Raw genomic sequence first — 16,121 nt, forward strand, 5'->3', positions numbered from 1 at the left:
ACATTTTTCAAAACTAGACACGTGGAGGAGTCCAGGGCGGTGTGGCTTTTGTGGATCCCCCCAAATTGCCTTACCAAGACTCCTCTGCAAACCTTAAAATGTGCTTAAAAAAGCATATTTTCCTCACTTTTCTTTCTAGGATCACCGCTCCGGCAAAATTGTCCTACCACCCAATGTTCCCCTCAGTCTCCCAAGTAAAATGATACCTCACTTGTGTGGGTCCCCATAGCAGAGTCAGCCTAAAGATGTATCAAAGAAAAATATGTGCTCATCAACTTGCTGTGCTATCTTAATCGCTACATGTTTTTGGCCTTTTTGTGTTACAGGCATCTGGGCCACCTACACAAGTGAGGTATTATTTTTATCAACAGGCTGAGGGGAACATTGGGTGGTAGGAAATTTATACCGGCACGGAGATCCTACAAAGAAAAGGAGGAAAATGTGATTCTTTTTGGCTATATTTGAGGTTTGCAGAGGAGTCTAGGTAAGAAAATGTTGGGTATCCACGCAAGCCACACATCCATGGACTCTTCCGGGTGTCTAGTTTTAAAAAATGTCTGGGTTTGGTAGGTTTCCTTAGATGACTGCCACACCTGGGACCAAAAACGCAGGTGCTCCACCTTGCAAAAACAGGTAGTTTTGTAATAGATCATATTTATTTGTCCACATTGTTTTTTAGGGCATTTCCTGTCCAGGGCACTAGGCCTACCCACACAAGTGAGGTACCATTTTTATCGAGAGCCTTCGGGGAACACTGGGTTGAAGGAAATTTGTGGCTCCTCTTAGATTCCAGAACTTTCCATCACCAAAATGTGTGGAAAAAGTGTTTTGTTTGCCAAGTTTTGAGGTTTGCAATGGATTCTGGGTAACAGAACCTGGTGAGAGGCCAACAATTCACCCAATTCTGAATTCCCCTAGGTGTCTAGTTTTTCGAAATGCCCAGGATTGGTAGGTTTTCCTATGTGCCGGCTGATCTAGAGGCCAAAATCCACAGCTAGGCACTTTGTTAAAAAACAGGTCAGTTTTGTTGTGTTTAGGGGCATTTCCTGTCGTTGGCACTAGGTCTACAAACACTAGCGAGGTACCATTTTTATTGGGAGCCTTGGGGGAATGCTGCGTGGAAGGAAATTTGTGGCTCCTCTTAGATTCCAGAACTTTCCATCACCGAAATGTGCGTAAAAAGTGTTATCTTTTGCCAAATTTTGAGGTTTGCAAAGGATTCTAGGTAACAGAACCTGGTGAAAACCCCACAAGTCACCCCATTCTGAATTCCCCTAGGTGTCTAGTTTTTAGAAATGTCCAGGTTTGGTAGGTTTTCCTAGGTGCCGACTGAGATAGAGGCCAAAATCCACAGCTAGGCACTTTGCAAACAACAGGTCAGTTTCCTTTAGGAAAATGTGACATATCCACATTGTGTTTTGGGGCATTTCCTGTCATGGGCACTAGGCCTACCCACACATGCAAGGTACCATTTTTATTGGGAGACTTGGGGGAGTGGTGGGTGGAAGGAAATTTGTGGCTCCTCTTAGATTCCAGAACTTTCCCTCACCGAAATGTGTGGAAAAGTGTTTTTTTTTGCCAAATGTTGAGGTTTGCAAAGGATTTTGGGTAACAGAACCTGGTGGGAGCCCCACAAGTCACCCCATTCTGAATTCCCCTAGGTGTCTAGTTTTTAAAAATGTCCAGGTTTGGTAGGTTTTTCTAGGTGCCGGCTGAGCTAAAGTCCAAGATCCACAGCTTGGCACTTTGCAAAAAACAGGTCAGTTTTCTTTAGGAAAATGTGATGTGTCCACGTTGTGTTTTGGGGCATTTCCTGTTGCGGGCACCGAGCCTACACACACAAGTGAGGTACCATTTTTATTGGGAGACTTGGGGAAATGCTGGGTGGGAGGAAATTTGTGGCTCATCTTAGATCCCAGACCTTTCCATCACCGAAATGTGAGGAGAAAGTATTTTTTTTGATACATTTTGAGGTTTGCAAAGGGTTCTGGGTAACAGAAACTGGTGTGAGCCCCAAAAGTCACCCCATTCTGAATTTCCCTAGGTGTCTAGTTTTTAGAAATGTCCAGGTATGGTAGGTTTTCCTAGGTGCTAGCTGAGCTAGAGGACAAAATGCACAGCTAGGCACTTTGCAAATAAAACAGGTCCGTTTTCTTTGGGAAAATGTGACGTGTCCATGTTGCATTTCCTGTTGCGGGCATTAGGCCTACCCACATAAGTGAGGTACCATTTCTATCGGGAGACTTGAGGAAACACAGAATAGCAGAACAAGTGTTATTGCTCCTTGCCTTTCTCTACATTTTTTCCTCCCAAAAGTACGACAGTGTGTAACAATGACATGTGTTTGAGAAATGCTCTGTAATTCACAAGCTTGTATGGGGACCCTTTCAGCTGTTATTTTCTGTAGAAAACCTTGTAGGAGCTACACAAATGACCCCTTGGTGAATTCAGAATTTTGTCTACTTTTCAGAAATGGTTAGCTTTCTGGGATCCAGCATTGGTTTCATACCCATATCTGTCACTAACTGGAAGGTGGCTAAAAGCACAAAAAATAGTAAAAATGGGGTACGTCCCAGTAAAATGCCAAAATTGTGTTGAAAAAAGTGGTTTTCTGATTCAGGTCTGCCTGTTCCCGAAAACTGGGAAGATGGTGATTTTAGCACTGCCAATCCTTTGTTGATGTCATTTTCAGGGAAAAAAACATAAGTCTTCTTATGCAGCCCATTTTTTCCCATTAAAAAAAAGAAAATTCTGTATTTTGGCTAATTTCATGGTATCCTTCAGGGGCATCTACAAACTCTGAAGGCCTCTAGAATCCCTAGCATGTTGGAAAAAAAGAAATCAAATTTGGCTTGGGTAGCTTATGTGAACAAAAAAATATGAGGGCCTAAGCTCGAACTGCCCCAAATAGCCAAAAACAGGGCTTGCACCTGGGGGGGGGGGGTCAGGGGGGAGGCCTGGCAGCGAACGGGTTAAAAGGAAACCCTCAAAATATGATACTGTGATATTAAATATTTTGGACATGATATTTTTGTATTTTAATATTTTAATATAGCAATATTTCTGTTGACAATATTCTGAAATACAACTTTTCCCTCTGAAATATTTTTAACATACAATTTGTCAACATCAAGGCAGTACGCGCTCTATTGGCGACTAGAATGCAAAAACCCAGCACTCTCAAAACAACTTAATTTATGCATTGTGCTGATATGTGGTTGTTTAACCTTTTGCATTGCAGAGTTCAATCCTGAAGACTTATTTTTAATGTGCTTACAAATGCTGTTCATTTGCAATGTATTGCTGCAGGCTTTCAGAGTGTGTTAGGGTGTGGTCCCGTTCCAGGGCCTTCTAGAGACTCTCCCAGCAACATGCCTGGGTGTGGTTGTGGGCTGGGCCAAGACTCTATAAAAAGGAGCCAGCCCAGCTCCAAGTGCTCACTATTCAGAGGTCCCGGTGCAGAGCAGCAGCTTCTTCCTGAGCTCCTGTCCCGGCGGCCTCTTGGATCTTCCAGGCTTCTGCCTTTCATTCTTCATTGGTGATCATTGTTCCAGGCGGTAAGATGGTGGTTGGACTGTCCCGACACCGTTATAGAGAATTTTCATATTCTTGGTTTAATTCTTCAATGATTAACGGATTACTTGCGCGCTACCATTTCTTGACATTTATATGGTAGTTTACAAATCAGCAAGACGCGCAATTCGTTTCATAATGATTTTATTTAGTTATTCATTGTGCGCTGTTATTTCTTGACATTTGCATGGTGGCTTAATATTCGGCAAGACGCGCAATGAGTTTTATGGTGTTTTAACTTTGTTGTTCATTGCGCACTACCATTTCTTGACATTTACATGGTGGCTTAAGAATCGGCAAAAGACGCTCGATTCGTTTCATTCTACTTTGATCTTGTTATTCATTGTGAGCTGTTATTTCTTGGCATTTACATAGTGGTTTACGAATCGCCAAGACGCGTGATTCGTTTAATGATGATTTGACTTTGATATTCATTGCGTGCTACCATTTTTGGCATTTTACATGGTGACACTCAAGTCGGCAAGATGCACGATTCTCTCCTCGAGTTTAATTCATGTTCTTTATTGTATGCCACTATTCTAAGATATTTATCATGTAATATTCGAGTTGACAAGTTATGTGATTTGTTTTCCTGCGTCCATATTGTGTTATTCATGGTGCACAATCCTTTTATGGTGTTTATTATATATATACATATATATATATATATATATATATATATATATATATATATATATATATATATCTACAACATGCGCAATTTGTGTTGAAACATTTTAAGAGAACACAGAAGATCAGAGTTTCTAGATGCAATATTGTATGGTCCTAGTATGCATTCTCAAAAAAGGATTTATATGACTGGTTTAAAATTTTGTCAGAATGTTTTTCTGATTCTCATGTAAAGGAAAGTACTTGAATAAGAAAGTTTTCATTTAATTCATCTTGATTCCCTTACAGGTATCCGGCCATCTAGAAACTTAGTCATTTTAAACTTAATTCTTAGATTGTTCATGTTTTCAGAATGAATATGCATAGAATCATAGTCTAGTATTGATTTCAGGAGATATAATTTTCATATTGTGTGTTCTAACCTTTTTCTTACTACAGGTCTCCTTCCCAGCTGTTCCCTTCCTAATCCCCTCTTCCCCTCTTGAACTCTCTTAGCCTCTGTGATTTATCTATCAGAGTCTTGGAGCTGCTCAGTGTTGGACGTGTTGGGAACGTGCGCAGACCCCGAGGATCTGGTGACTCTGACACAATTGCAGTGTATTTGCAATGCTAGTATTGGAGCCTTTCACGGCCCTCTGATTGGTGATTTTTTATCATCTATTTCTGCTTTATAAATGTCTGTGGGTCAGCATCACTATCATCGAAATAACTGTTGATTCAACTGAAACATCTGTATTGGGTGCTTATTCTTCCTGACTTGCTACTCAAATGGATACATCAGACTTGTGCCTGACATTGATAATTAACTAGATATAGAGAAAATGTGCTGCATGTAGTACATTACTTATGAACCACAGAGGGTAACCCAAAAACCCGACCAGGCTGGGTAGAAGATAATCATTACATACAACAATGCCCTAACGGGGAAAGATCGACAAATTATTTATACATCATACGGCAACATAGGTGAAAGCAAAAAACTATTTATTCATATAAATATATATATATTCATTTATTTACGTATACATAAATATCAATTTAATATATTCATCCTATATGGACAGCCCATCTACTAAAACAACACACCGAAGGACAGATAGTGTGAGAAAAAGTGCTCGTGATAGATAGAAAGAATAATAATACATATTCCAGTGAATCAAAAACCTATATAAAAAACATTAAAACCAGTCAGTTGGTTCTTTTTTGTTTGCTGCATTAACTCCATTCCAAATCCTCAGAGAGTCTAAATCAATTCCTTCAATCCTCCAAAGATCCTATGCAGAGACCAATCCATACTATGATATATCCATCGACGTTTCGACCCCTCTATATCTTGGGCCAAATCCCAGCTCCACAATGGGTCTTCTTCAGGACTAGTACAATGGGAGTCCCTAAAACACCATAACAACTCAATCAAAAACCATCACTAATATCCTAACCACCTATATTGTCTAACGAAATTAATCAAAACTTACCTTACCTATTATCCTCAAATTTCTTCACTTCCTTTACTTGTCTATTTATGAGGAGATCACATCTAAAATAATAAACCACATGTCACCATTTAACATCACAAGAACAACTCAATCTATCATACTCAAACCCTTACAAATAAGAAACCAACAGAAAAACCAGCTACTCACCTGATTTTAAATTATCATTCCTCCTCATATACCAGGTCACCAATCAAATCCAATACACCGTAAAAAGATTAACCAAACACAACACATTATCACATAGCGCTAAATAAATACCAATATCAATCACTAAAGCTTGATACAATATCCTCTAATTCCCTCACTTATTATTACCACTCAATAAATATTCATATAATATCCTCTTTATATATTTTACAACAATCATTAAAACCTTATAATACATACCAACCATCCCATTCCTACACATCCCATATTACTAAATAATCAATCACAACATCTCATGTTACACTCTAAGGTAACAAGCCTCTCCATATTGCTCCCCATATGCAGACAAGCAAGCCCTCATATTATAACTATATATCCTTCTTTATATTGACATCCAATAACTTCTCAAAACAATTCCCAAAACCTCACAGAACTTATACATCTCCCTCTTACGCCGAACCACATTTTACCTTCATTCATGTGTGAGCTTTCTGAAGACTGAGCGTTCGCAGAGCAAACCGGAGAGGGTTGTTACCTTGGAGTATAACATGAGATGTTGTGATTGATCATTCAGTAATAAGGGACACTGCTGGATCTGAGGAAGAAGAGAAGAGGACTGGGCTTGCTTTCTATGACCTGAAAGGTAGCCTAAAGGACAGGACCTGCACCAGTGTATAATTCTGAACAAATAATTGGACTTCATTGGTCATAAGGCTGACCTCCTGTTCAAGTTCCAGGGATACATAAGCTACAAGAGGCAATTTCCTTCAAGTACCCAGTTAACCAGTGGTAACAGGACCGGGACTGGAAACTGTTCTTGCCTCTGTCTCACACTATGTGAGTTGTTAAGTGGCATCCTTGAGGTCCTTGGGGGCTTTCGAAGAATACAGCTTTGCTGGATTAGGACACAAAGGACTGAGGGCCTGATTTAGATCTTGGCGGCAATAGCCCTGCCATTGACTTTTCGACTAAAAACCTGTCTGCCGCCATCACAGTCTGCCTTTCATATTTAGATATTAGCAGGCCCATAGGCAAAAGACCGCCAACAGTCTGCCGTCACCACCAAGAGTCACTGCCTGCGCTGATGGTGCATAGGCAGCTGGTAGCAGGACTCCAGCCCCTTTTCCCACCTAACCAATCATATGCATTCCTGGCTATGCATCTGTGAAGGTTAAACCTCCACACCTGTGTTGGCAGATTGAGAGGGATAAAAGGATGAAACTCACCTTTGTTTGAGTTTCTAAATGTTCCAACAGCATGAACCCGGTCATACAAGCTCTACCATTGTTGCTGTGCCTCGACCAAGAGGAAAATCAACCCTGTCATTCCTGGAACAGAGGGTAAGTCACTATTGTACTTGTCATCCTCTGAATTGTTGCTGTACAGTAGCCCTGGACTCAAGCTTGTTTATCAAAGGTTTTCCAACAACAGTACAATGATGTGCATTGCATATGTCTGTAATGTCATACTTAGAAAAATGTTTAAAAACACACCTCAAAATATCAGCAGTACCCACCATTTTGGCACTACTGCCTTCATGGCAATGTACACCTATACCATAAGTCACAGCAATCCCAAATAAAAATGTGCCTAAACAGGTATGTGCAGGAATGTCCCCTAACTAACATATTTAATACATAAATAGTATCCCCAATAGGAACTACTCAATTCCATGATACTGTGGCAATTGCAATACAAAATACTAAAGGGGGTGCAGACAGAACATACAACCAGTTTGGGTTGGGAGATAGACGGAGTGTCAGCGGCTGCTATGCATGTGTCTGTTGAAGGTGTGGGCGACTGAAGGTCTGCTGTATATGTTGTATGTTATGCTTTGTGTTTTTTACTGGTTGTCTATTGTGTGGGTGAGTGTGGGTATTGGTGTTCAGTAAATGTGTGTTTTGTGGTGTGTGTGGGTGTGCTGGTGCCTGTGTGAATTGTGGTAGGTGTAGTGAATGTGGATGTGCTGCTGGTGGTGTGTGTGGGTATTTGTGTAGTGATGGGAGTGCTGGTGATATGTGTTGGTGTTGGAAAAAAATTGGGTGAGTTGTCTGCAGGTGTGCTGGAGATGGGTGTGGGTTTTGGTGCAGCGGTGGGTATGGTGTCTGCAGGTGTACTGGTGGTGGGTGTGTGTGTGTGTGTTGTGGTTGATGTGGTATCTGTGGGTATGCTTGTGGTGGTGGTGGTAGGATGTGTGTGGTGTCTGCATGTGTGTGTCTGTGTTTCTTAGTATGTCAGTGTGAGGATGTGCTGATTGTGGTCATTGTAGTAGATGTATGCAAATGTTTGAGTGTACTTGGGCTAGGGCTGGGTGGAGGGATTTTGGATGGGGAAGGGGTGGGAGCCTGGCACGAGGTTGAGGGGGGGAGGGTGTGCTCAGTGAGGAGACCAGACCCTGGAATGAATGCTGTAGGCCAGAAAGGCATGGTGAATGCTATCAGCATCTGGGTATTCTGGCTGGCCAGCCCCTGGATGACATTCAAAAGTACGGTCTGGCCAACAGCGATAGTCCTTAAAAGATCTACAGCCTTCTGATAGAGCACAGCCTGGGACACCTGCCTGGCTGAAGGTGTTGGCGCGTCAGACCTTAATAAGTAAACTTACAAGGGGACGCGAATAGGTCGATTAACCTTTTGACTCGCAATTAAGATGTTCCCATGATATCTCCAGTACATGCAGATCAATAACCAACAACCAATCAGTAACATTAATAATCAATGATAATCAATAGCATTAGTAATAAATTGGAGTCAGTAATTATCACACATCATGACCTTTCAGTCATGAATAACCACAGCTTTTAGTAAAAGTTAGAATATTTATTTCCCTATATTAACAATGCTAATGTCACGTAAAATAATCTCAATATCAAATCATAAACATATAGAAACAACACTGGTTGGAATCTATGAAGGAAACACAATCTTATCAAAGCTTTAACAATTACACATTCTAAAGTTACAGTGCAAATTAATAGCAAGAACAATTGTGCAAACAATATCACATACATTTAGATTCAGCAAAGGAAAGACATAAAACATTACTCCATATAGCAAACTTCATTAGTGAGGATCCTAACTAACACCAGATTAGAATTAGCATGTTTGGCTTCATGGAAAACAATTTAGTCAACACAAATTTGATAAAAACATCTAACTACGGCTCTATCAAAAATAGCGCAGTTGGTACCTAGAAACAAAAGCAAATAGACATAGCACGCAACATCAGTGATAGTATACCTCTCCTCAATTGGATCAGCAAGCTAAGATAGTTTTCGTCATCAGGACATCAGTTCGGTCAGCAAGGCATCAGGATTCAGGATCAAAGTTCAGAAAATGCAGTCTTTAAGCAGTAAATTTAAGCACATCTCTCTTCATGACGCTCAAGAAATAATGGAGGTGGCAAAAGGCAAAAGCACAATGGCTTGTCTTCACTCAGTGCAGTCCGGCTAAGTTAAATTTCCTAAAACTACTTACCAAGTCCCTATTGGTCAAGAGATTTGCATGTTCACACTTTGTCCAATAAAACTAAAACTTCAAATCTACAGTTTCTACTAATACACGGTTCACATGTCGATGATTGGCTCCTCTTGTCCCGTTCTCATCATCAGGCTCGCCAGGTAACAATATTGTTGCAGCTTATACTCCAGTCAGTATGGTCATTGTTCTCTCCTGAGAAAGCCACTCTTACACGCATTACACTTACAATGTTACATTTAACAAGAACAGCATCTTCTAGCAAGCAGTTCTAATGAGAAAAACTTTTAGCTACAAGCACATTTGGACAGCACAGTGGAAAATCACAATTTAATTTTCTAAGCAGATACTTTATTGATCGGTTTAGAAATACAGCTTGAAATGAGGTCGTGCAACTAGGCCAAGACCTCCGCTAAGTTAAGGTCTACAATTAATAAACCTAAGACATAATGCATAACCCTTAATATGATGTACTATTACATTAATCAAACATAAGCCCCATATTTCATATTAATAAGCCATTAATAAGCACACTTTGTAAACATTGACGGCCACTCAAGTAGACGCATTTTCAAATGTGTGCGTTCTTTTTCTCTACATTATTACATTTTCTACGCAAACCCATTACTCAGAATACATGAATATTCATTAATATTTTTTATTAAAACACCTGCTCTAACAATCCCTCCTCTGATGACTCAATGTGTCATCACACTAAACTATCACTTAGAAATTTTTGCATCAGCTAAAATTCTGTAATTTCAACCCCTCTCAAATCTTTGTTCCCATTTCAAATTTTTCCTAAACAATTTTTCCCTTTTCTTTTCTTCCATCATCTGATTATTCTTCACCTTTTTTAATGTAATACTTTTACACAATTTACACAATCCCCATATTCCAATTAGGTAAGTCACAATAATTAATATCTTCTGTATTTTTTTCAATAAAATTTCTTTCCTAATGTTGCTGAGCCAATTTCCCACTGAGGAAAACCCTCTGCCAACTTTCACCCATACACCTGGTTCGTTCAATTCTTTCAAATCAGGACTTTCATTAGTCAGATTACTAAGTAAGCTTCTAATTTATTTACTATTATCAGGAATTAATGAACAGTAATGCCTAGAATTAAGCATTTTACAAACTCCACTATCCTTCGCTAAAAGAATGTCTAAAGCAAGGTGATTTTGAAGAGTCATAGCTCTTTCAGAAGCTCGTTCAGCATCTATAAGTAGTATGGCTCCTGAAAATTTGTCAGCATGTTATCCACAATAGTAGTCAACTTATGAATCTTTATCGAATTGAGAACAACTCCCACTGAAGGAATTATTGCTCCAAATATATCTCCTGCAATGCCAGAAGGATACTCTCTCCTCTGTCTCATATGATGTAACTCAGTCACTTTCTGAAATTTCTTTAAGTCATCCATTTGAAAAATCCATGGCAAAACTATCCCAAAATAACATGTCCCATACCATCCTCTTGGAAGACGTTAATAAGCACTAAGACCACAGATGCAATATATCCCAGGAATCACTGTATCCTGTCCATTCAACATAAATGTCAATTTATTCTGAAACAAAAACACATGCCTGCATTCACTCGTTCCCACAAATAAAGTGTCAGTGCGTGATTCAGGCATAAATGTACAAAGCTTCCCTATGTGTTGTGCATCTAAGGCCTTGTGTTTTTATTGCACTAAAAGCATAATCATTCTTGTAAGTCCTTTTCTCTAAGCCTTTTTCTAATTTCTCCTTCAAAGCCTTTCTCCTGTCATCTGTATGATCTAAGAAGCTCTTTTGTAAAGGTGAAAGCAAGCATGTCAAATTGTTGCAGTGTGCATAAACTGTGCCAAACGTTACTGCAGGTTCAAAGAAACCTCTAACTAATACTATCTCATTATCCTTAGCTACTCTACTCAAATACCTAATTATAGGGACAAACGAAAACACAACATCATAATTGGAGTAAAAGTACTGGATGTACACTTGGTTGTAGAATCTTTTTAGTAACAGACTACAATGTATCCCATAATTAAGAGGCAAACTATGATAAGTAACTTCCTCTTTGACTGATGAAGGAATCTGCGTACACACAAAACAATCCTTCGCATCCTTCATTCCAACATACTCACTCAGCAAGCAATAGAAAACATTAGTAGAAAGTTCCCCTTGTGCACTACTACCTACATGCAAATACTTCTTGTCTAATCTAAACTTCTCTATTGCTATTAATGCAGTAGTTGCCTCAAAAGCTGAAGTATGGTTGGCTTTGGTCTTAACAAGAACAGTCATACCCACAATCAATATCGCAAACAATATCACACATACAATTGCCAAACCAATACTCATGTTTTACAGCAACTATTCTTCCTACCCTGTTGGCTAAGGTTACTCATGATCTGTAAAGAACCAGAAAGCAGAAAAGAAATTTAGAAAAATTGCAGCAAAAAACAAAAACAAAAATCTTCTTTCAGCAGTTATTTACAGCTTTCAGTCTCATTTCCAGAATCCTTTGTTCAAAAATTAGTAAGCAGCTTGTCAAAATCAGGTTTCAAAGTCAAATCAGGTTATCAAAGTATTTTCCAGTTACTTTCAACAGTCTCTTTGTCTTTGTATTTTTCTCAGATTGTTTCAATAGTTCAGTTCATCAGCCTCCTTCAAGTGCAGAAATATTGACCTGGAATGTCTCGATCAAAACAAAAAGACAACAATTGTTTCTGCCATTCACGTGTAACAGCATACGCTCATTCAGGACACAAATATCTTCGACTTGCTATTCTCTTTCTTTTCAACTTTCGATCACTATTCAATTCTCCTTCATTTTGATCTTCTCTCCTTGTTGTACTATTTCTTCTTCAATTGTTGTCTCAACAACTAATCCGCTTTCCTTTGCTTGTGACTCCTGCCACTTATTTCCTTTCAGTGAACGCTTTGTCAATGTTCTTTTCATTGTTGAACTTGAAACTTCTCCATGCTCTGGGGTGTTTTCTCTAGACGGACCTGCAGCTAGTTCAGGAGGAGTCAGATCACAGTGACTTTGATCCGCCTCAACTCCTTCCCACTCAGGGTCTGGCAATTTCTCTGTTAGTCTCTCAAAATCGTCTTCTTCTGGGAAAGCTCTCCTTTGAGTAGGCTCTCCTGCTGCCTCAATTGAGATAGGCTCACCGTCACCCTCCTGGAGGTCTTCTCCTTCATCGCTCACAGGAGTGACTGAACCACCCCCCTCTTTTTTCTCCTTCCGGCCCTGAGACTGATCCTTTCGTTGTTGGTATTCTCAACAACTCTGCTTCTTCATCAGTTGGACATACTACTTTCTTCGTGTGGCTGGCATGGATCCAGTTCAGAACTCCAGTGCAGTTCACAGCTGTGGTAGTGGTCAGAACTACCTGGTACCCTTCCAAAGGGGTTCCAAATATGTTTTCTTCATGTGTGTCTGGACCACAACCCAGTCACCGGCTCTCAGGTTTTGCCCTGGGTCATGGATTGTGGCAGTGTGGTGGCTTCTCAGTGGCTGCTGAGAGAAAGAGCGAAGTACATCAGCCACACTTTTGCATTCGTCCAACACCATATCATCTGTAATGTTGACAAGTGCATTTGCAGGCACCGCTGGCAACCTCATGGCTCGGCCCATAAGGATCTCATGTGGCAACAATCCTGTCTTCCTGTCGGGTGTGTTTCTCATTGTCATCAGAACTAAAGGCAGTGCATTGGGCCATTTTAGATTCATGGACGCACACATCTTTGCAACTCTTGACTTCACTGTACCATTCATTTGTTCCACTAGTCCTTATGCTTCAGGGCGGTAACTACAATGAAACGTCTGCTCAATGTTCAATGCTGCACAGAGTAATTTAATTACTTCATTGTTGAAGTGACTTCCCCTATCTGATTCTAAAGAGATTGGAAACCCAAAACGTGGTATCAGTTCCCTAAGCAGCAGTTTCGCTGCCGTGAGACTGTCATTTCTTCGTGCAGGGTATGCTTCAATCCAGTGATAAAGATGCAGACAATCACCAACACATATCTCAAACCTCCACACACAGGCATCTCCATAAAATACATCTGAATTCTGCTGAATGGACCTTATGCTCTTCCAATGTGGCTCAAATTAACCAGTGTCCCTTTCCCTGCGTTCATTTGGTGGCAAATGACGCAACAATGGCAAACTGCTTCAGCAACCTGTCTAAATATTGGATTGAACCAATCGTGCTTGAACAAATGAATCATAGCATCCCTCCCAATATGTGCTTGACCATGCTAATACCTAGCCATTACAGACAACAGACTATTAGGCAAGATCAATTGACCCTCTTCTGAAATCCACAATTCATCTTGTCTCTGTACACATTTTATTGTGCTCCATGAAAGTTTTGCCTCCCTGTCAACCTTATTCTGCAACATTTTCAATTCTTCAAACGTATCAATTACTTTCAATGCAAAACTTGGACACGTTTCTTCTTCTTCCAGTAAAAATTCCCACTTACCTTTGAACGATATACAGTTCAATGGGCAAAACCTTCCAACTTGATCTGCATATCTATTTCCCATTGACACAAAGGCCTTCATTACAACCCTGGCGGTTGGTGATAAAGTGGCAGTAATACCGCCAACAGGCTGGTGGTAAATACCGCCAAATTATGACCATGGCAGAAAGAGCTCAGACAGACAGCCACTTTAACACACCGACCGCCAGGGTGGAATCAACAGGCACCACAGTGGTAACCGCCTACAGCCAGGCGGAAGCCAATGTTCCACCCACTATAGTATGACAGTCCAATCAGCCACCTTTTCTGGGGCAGTACCAACAACGTCAAAAGGCTGGCGGAAACAGATCTCAGAAGTCAAAGGACTCACCTGTGGAGGTACAGGGAAGAACCACGCCGCCATGAAGGCCGAGCTGCACATATTCACAATGTTGTTTTACATCCTCCACCACCACGAACACCAATGATGGCGAAGACTACCTCGGTGGGTACAGCCGCTTAGCACACAGGGGAGGGAGGGAGGAAAAGGAGAGTGGCACACACACCTAACATGCAACACCCCCAGCCCCAAAACCATACACACAAGCAGATGCAGTAACATAACATAATTACCCCGTACCACTCAGGAATAATTCAAGGACAACTCCAATAGATCAAAGTGAGTGTAATGAGATAAATATAGTAGCAATACTTGCACCCAAATAAAAAAGTATATACATATTTACAAATGAAGGGGCACTGCCCAGTCCTCAATGTTCGTGGGCCACAGGGCTACATTACAAAGTCCAAGGCCCCACTTGATTCCTACAACAACATGGAGAGAACACTGCAGGGGCATCAGTCAGGAAATAGGCAGGCATGTGGAACGGGGGGCACCTCAGCCGGCAGATGGAACAACGCCACTGGTCCTAGAGGGGGCAACTTTCCCACTGCTCTGTCCTGGGGAGTGCAAGGCCACAGTCTCTCGAGTGGGTAACTTTCCCACTGGTTCTGGAGGGGGCAACTTGCCCATTGCTCGGTCCTGAGGAGTGCAAGGCCACAGTCTCTCAGGTGGGTGACTTTCCCACTGATTCTGGATAGGGTTCCATGCCCATTGCTCTGTCCTGGGGAGTGCAAGGCAACAGTCTCTGGAGTGGGTGACTTTCACATTGGTTCTGGAGGGGGCAACTAGCCCATTGCTCTGTCCTGGGGAGTGCAAGGCCACAGTCTCTCAGGCGGGTGACTTTCCCACTGGTTCTAGAGGGGGCAACCTGCCCATTGCTCTGTCCTGGGGAGTGCAAGACCACAGTCTCACAGGTGGGTGACTTTCTCACTGTTTCTGGATGGGGCTACATGCTCATTACTCTGTCCTGGGAGTGCAAGGCCACAGTCTATCAGGTGGGTGACTTTCGCACTGGTTCTGGAGGGGGCTCCATGCCCATTGCTCTGTCTTGTGGAGAGCAAGACCACAGTCTCTGGAGTGGGTGACTTTCCCACTGGTTCTAGAAGGGGCAACTTGCCCATTGTCCTGTCCTGGGGAGCGCAAGGCCACAGGCTCTCAGGTGGTTGACTTTCCCACTGGTTCTAAATGGGGAAACGTGTTCATTGCTCTGTCCTGGGGAGTGCAAGGCCACAGTCCCTCCGGTGGGTGACTTTCCCACTGGTTCTGGAGGGGGCAACTTGCCCTTTGCTCTGTCCTGTGGAACTCAAGGCCACAGTCTCTCAGGTGGATGACTTTCTCACTGGTTCTGGATGGGGCTCCATGCCTATTGCACTGTTCTGGAGAGTGCAAGGCCACAGTCTCTCAGGTGGGTGACTTGCCCACTGGTTCTGAAGGGGGCTCCATGCTCATTGCTCTGTCCTGGGGAGTGCAAGGCCACAGTCTCTCAGGTGGGTGACTTTCCCACTGGTTCTGGAGGGGGCTCCATGCCCATTGCTCTGTCCTGTGGAGCGCAAGGCCACAGTCTCTCAGGTGGGTGGCTTTCTCACTGGTTCTGGATGGGGCTCCATGCCTATTGCACTGTTCTGGGGAGTGCAAGGCCACAGTCTCTCAGGTGGTTGACTTGCCCACTGGTTCTGGAGGGAGCAACTTGCCAATTGTCCTGTCCTCGGGGTGCAAGGCCACAGTCTCTCAGGTGGGTGACTATCCCACTGGTTCTGGATGGGGCTCCATGCCTATTGCTCTGTCCTGGGAAGTGCAAGGCCACAGTCTCTCAGGTGGGTGACTTTCCCACTGGTTCTAGAGGGGGCAACTTGCCCATTGCTCTGTCCTGGGGAGCGCAAGGCCACAGTCTCTCAGGTGGATGACTTTTTCACTGGTTATGGATGGGGCTCCAT

Source organism: Pleurodeles waltl, chromosome 12, assembly GCF_031143425.1.
Source record: "Pleurodeles waltl isolate 20211129_DDA chromosome 12, aPleWal1.hap1.20221129, whole genome shotgun sequence".
Taxonomy (NCBI): domain Eukaryota; kingdom Metazoa; phylum Chordata; class Amphibia; order Caudata; family Salamandridae; genus Pleurodeles; species Pleurodeles waltl.